Here is a 5347-nt window from a genome sequence, read left to right as displayed (position 1 = left end):
CATGGGCTATTTAAGAAGAAAAGCTTTGTTCCCTGCCGAGTGTGAAAAAGCTTACAGCACCTGGTATTCCCAGTCGGGTTCTCCCATCCAATACTAACCAGGCCTTGCCCCTGCTTACGTCCGAGATCAGGCCGACGATCGGGCGCATTAAGGGGGGTCTATGGCCGTAAGCCTCTGGGGAGGGAAGTGAGGGAAATACTGTCTATATGCCACATCGTAATCACCACCATGCTATTAAGAAGGAAAAGCTTGTTCCCTGCGAGATGTGAACAAGCATACAGCCCTTTGATCAGGATTTGTCCTTTAACGTTCACATTTAAAACAAATTTCGAGGGACGAGGGACTGCATTCTTCCCACTTACGTAAACATCGCTCCTAAAATCAGACGCATGTCTCTCAGGCGGATGAGAAAAAACTAGTTCCACGCATTTTTACTTCAAGGCTGTGACTTATGAATCTTTGTTCTCAGGCTTGCTCCAATACGTCTCTTAGAACTTTGCAGTTAATTAGAAATGCTGCTGCACGTGTGTTCTGACAGAACAACCAGATCAGAGATCAACATCTCTCCCATTTTTTGCTTTCCTTGCATTGGCTAACTATTAAATCTAGAATAGACTTTACAAATCTTCTCCTCTTCCTTACAAACGCTCTTCATGGTCAGGCACCTTCTTATCTAAAAGAGCTCATTAATACCTTATTTACCCTCTAGAACATGCGCTCTCAGACGCTGGTTCCTTGTGGTTCCTATGTTTTCCAAAAGAGATTGGGAGCCAGAGCTTTCAGCTATCAGGCTTCCTTCTTCTGTGAACAACACTACTTTCTGGGGTTCGGGAGGGCAGAACGGTCAACCCTTTAAGAATAGACCTTAAGACTTCCTTTTTGCTAAAGCCTTATAGTTAGGGCTGGCGCATGTCACCCCTTCGTTCTGCTGCCCTAGGATTACATGCCGGGGGATCCCCAGCCGCGGGTTAGGCCAGCCAGGCACGGTATTGGTTGAAAGGGCACCACCATCTCCTTACCGAAACTCTTCTCTCTCTCTCTCTCTTCTCTCTCTCCCTTCTATCTCTATCCTCTCTCTCTCTCTCTCTCTCTCTCTGCTCTTCTCTCTATCTCTAGCTCTCTATTATCTTCTCTCGCTCTCTCTCTAATAATATATATATATTTATAGATATAGCTCCATCTCTCTCTCTCTAGATTCTCTCTATATTTCTCTATATCTCACTCTCTCTAATATATATATCTATATCTCTATATCTATCCATATCTCTCCATAGCTCTCCATCTGTGGACATGTCTCATTAATGGCATGTTACTAACCAAAACTTCCCCGGAGTTTCTGTTCTCTGTCGTCTTTCAAGAGGTTCTCGTGGATCGTGGCTGCTGCTGTGATCCTGCATGACGCCCCCTACATTATTATTATTACTGTCATTTATTACTACCCTATCTATTACTGTACTCATTTTTATCCATCATTCTAATTCATTGTCATTTTTCAGTCATTGTTACAATATTGTTTGTGTTTATTTGTCCTGTCCCCGTGACATCCATTGCACGTCTGTCCGTCCTGGGAGCGGGATCCCTCCCTGTGGGCTTTCTGAGGGGTTCTTTCCCACATTTTTTCCTGTTAAAAGGGTTTTTGTGGGCCAGTTTTCCTCACTGAACCGAGGGTCTAAGGCTAACAGAGGGGTGTCACTCCTGTCCATATTGTAAAGCCCTCTGAGGCAAAATGTACTTTGGACTTTGGGCTATTTACAAATAAAATTGATTTGATTGTATTGACCTGGTGTTCCCAGTCGGGTCACCCACCCATTCCAAGTACTAACCAGGCCGACCCGCTTCGCTTCGAGATCAGACGAGACGGGCGCATTGAGGTTAGTTAGTATGGCCGTAAGCCACTGGGAAATTGAGAAAGGAAATCCTGTTATATATTGACTCAGTCCCACACCACCATGGCTATTTCAGAAGGAAAAGCTTTGTTCCTGCCGAGATTGTGAAAAGCATACAGCACCTTGGTATTCCCAGGCGGTTCTCCCATCCACGTACTCAAGGCCTGACCCTGCTTAGCTTCCGAGCTCAGGCGCCATCCGGGTGGTTGGCGTATAAGCCTCTGGGGGAGTGAAGAAATATGATATATGCACGGCCAGCAGTCATCACCACCATGGCTCATTAAAGAAGGAAAAGAAACTTTGTTCCCGGCGAGATGTGAAACAAGCTTTTTACAGCACCTGGTATTCCCAGGCGGTCTCCCATCCAAGTACTAACCAGGCCTGACCCTGCTTAGCTTCCGAGATCAGATGAGATCGGGCGCATTCAAGGTGGTATGGCTGTAAGCCTCTGGGAAAGTGAGAAATACTGTATATATGCATGTCAGTCATCACCACCATGGCTAATACAGAAGAAAAGCTTTGTTCCCTGCCGAGATGTGAAAAACTTACAGCAACCGGGTATCCCAGGCAGTCACCCTCCAAGTAACTAACCAGGCATGACCCTGCTTAGCTCCGAGATCAGACAGATCGGCGCATTCAGGGTGGTATGGCCGTAAGCATCCAGGGAAGTGGAGAAATAACTGTATATTATCAACTATCCATCACTCAAACACCAGGCTTGTAAGAAGAAAAGCTTTTCCCTGCGAGATGTGAAAAAGCTTACAGCACCTGGTAGTCCCAGGCGGTCTACATTCAAGTACAAACCAGGCCTGACGCCTTCGTAGCTTCCGAGAATCAGACGAGATCGAGCGCATTCAGGGTGGTATGACAGCAGGCCGGAAAGCCACTGGGAAGTGAGAAATACTTGTATATAGTGCACGTCAGGCATCACCACCATTGCTATTTTAAGAAGAAAAAGCTTTGTTTCCCTGACCGAGAGGTGAAAAAAGCTACAGCACTAGGTATTCCCAGGCAGTCACCATCCAGTACAGAACCAGCAATGACCCTGCTTAGCTTCCTAATCAACCATTCAGGTGGCAGTATCAGCTGTAAGCCCTGGGCAAGTGGAGAAATACTGTATATACATGCATGTCAGTCATCACCACCATGGCTATTAACAGAAGAACGCTTTGTTCCCTTCCGCTGCCGAAGATTGTGAAAAAGCTTACATCACCTGGTAGTCCCAGGCGGCTCCATCCAGTACTAACCAAGGCCGTGACCCTGCTAGCTTCTCGAGATCAGACGAGATCGGGCCGCATTCGCAATGGGTATGGCCGTAAGCCCCATGCGAAGTGAGAAATACTGTATATATGCACATGTCGTCAGCACACCAATGGCTAGGAAGAGAAACAGCTGTTGTTCCCTGCCGAAAGTGGAAAAAGCTTACAGCGCTGTATTCCCCAGGCGGTCCACCCATGCCAAGTACTAACCAGGGCACTGATCCCTGCTTAGCTTAAACAGCATCAGATGAGATCAGGCGCATTCAGGGTGGTAAATGGCCGTAAGCCTCAGGAAAGTGAGAAATTACTTTATATATGCACATCAAGTCTCCACCACCATGGCTATTACAGAAAAAAGCGTTTGGTCCCTGGCCGAGATGTTGAAAAAAGCTTACAGCACCTGGTATCCCCCAGGCAGTCTCCCTCCAAGTACTAATCAAAGCCTGACCCGCATTAGCTCCGAGTCAGACGATAATCGGAAGCGCATTCAGGGTGGTATGGCCATAAGCCTCTTGGAAAGTGTAATACTGCATATATGCACATCAGTCATCACCATCATGGCTTTACAAGAAGAAAGCTGTTTGTCCCTGCCGAGATGTGGAAAACCAAACCTTACAGACACCTGGTATTCCAGGACAGTCCACCCATCCAAGTACTACCAGGCCTGATCCTGCTTAGCTTCCGAGATCAGATGAAAAAGGATCGGCGCATTCCCAAGTGGGTATGGCTTTAATCCTCTGGCAAGTTGAGAATACTGTATATAATGCATGGCCAGTCATCACCACCCATGGCTATTAGCAGAAGAAAGCTTTGTTCCCTGCCGAATGGTGAAAAAGCCTACTCACCTGGTGCATTCCCAGGCGGTCTCCAGCCAAGTACTAACCAGGGCCAGACCCTGCTTACGTTCCGAGATCAGAACGCATTCAAGCTGGTAGAAAGCTGTAAGGCCTCTGGCAAGTGAGAATCGGTAGAGATGCAGGTCAGTCATCACCACCATGGCGATTAACAGAAAAAAGCTTTGTTCTCCCCCCTGCCAGATTTGAAAAAGCTACAGCACCTGGTAATTCCCCAGGCGGTCTCCCATCCAAGTACTAAACCGGCCAGACCTGCTTTTACTTCCGAACATCAAGGAAGCGGGCACATTCGGGTGGATGCCGTAAGCCTCGGGAAAGTGATAATACTGTAATTAGGCACATCAGTCCATCACCGACCAAGGGCGAATTGCAGAAGAAAAGCTTTGTTCCCTGCCGAGATTGAAAGCTTACAAGCCTGGTATTCCCAGGCTGGTCCATCCCATCACAAGTACTCGAACCCGACTTGACCCTGCTTAGCTTCCGAGATGAGATGAGATCAAGCGCAGTCAGGGTGGTATTGTCAGCCCAGTAATCCTCAGGGAAAGTGAGAAATACTGTAATATGCACATCAGTCTCACCACCAGCTATTAAAAAAGAAAAGCTTTGTTCCCTGGCCCGAATGTGAAAAGCTACAAGCACATGGTATTCCCAGGCGGTCTCCAATCCAAGTACTACTCAGGCCTGACCCCCCGGCGTAGCTTCGAGATCAGACGAGAATCAGGCGCATTCAGGTTGTAGGACCAAAAGCCATAACCCTCTGGGAAAGTGTGAATAACTGCATTATGCAGCCAGCGTCATCACCATCAATGGCTATTACAGAAGAAAAGCATTTTGTTCCCTGCCGAGATGTGAAAAACCTCACACAGCAACCTGGTATTCGGGCCCAGGCAAAGTCACCCATCCAAGGACTAACAAGGGGCAAACAGGCCTGATCCGGCTTAGCTTTCCGAGATCAGATGAGATCGGGCGCGATTCAGGTGGTAATGTGTGTGCTGTAAACCGCTTGGGCAAGTGGAGAAATACTGTATATATGCATGTCAGAATCACACCACATGGCTATACAGAAGAGAAAGCAAAAAAGCTTTGTTCACCCTGCCGAGATTGAAAAAGCTACACACATGGTATTCCCCCAGGCGGTCCCCTCCCATCCAAGTACTTCACAAACCCCAGGAGGAGGCGCCAGACCCGGCTTAACTTCCCGAGATCAGAAACAGACGCATTCAAAGGTGTATAGCTGTAAGCCTCTGGGCAAGGAGAAATAACTTAGATATTCATGTCAGAGTCAAATTCACCCCACCATGGTCCTCACCCACGTCCATCACCACCTGGCTAGGTAAAGAAAGAAAAG

General features: G+C 47.5%; 1 non-coding gene across 1 annotated transcript; it reads right to left on the bottom strand.

Moving 5' to 3' along the window:
- Positions 1 to 2213: 2213 nt before the first annotated feature.
- On the bottom strand, positions 2214 to 2332 carry LOC113745435 (5S ribosomal RNA). The gene has a single exon (XR_003462143.1). It is a non-coding gene; the product is annotated as a 5S ribosomal RNA (ribosomal RNA).
- Positions 2333 to 5347: the final 3015 nt, after the last annotated feature.

The sequence above is a fragment of the Larimichthys crocea genome, unplaced genomic scaffold (assembly GCF_000972845.2).
Source record: "Larimichthys crocea isolate SSNF unplaced genomic scaffold, L_crocea_2.0 scaffold75352, whole genome shotgun sequence".
NCBI classification, from domain to species: domain Eukaryota; kingdom Metazoa; phylum Chordata; class Actinopteri; family Sciaenidae; genus Larimichthys; species Larimichthys crocea.
The sequence above is the reverse complement of the archived record's forward strand: the minus strand, read 5'-3'. Positions and strand labels throughout refer to the sequence as shown.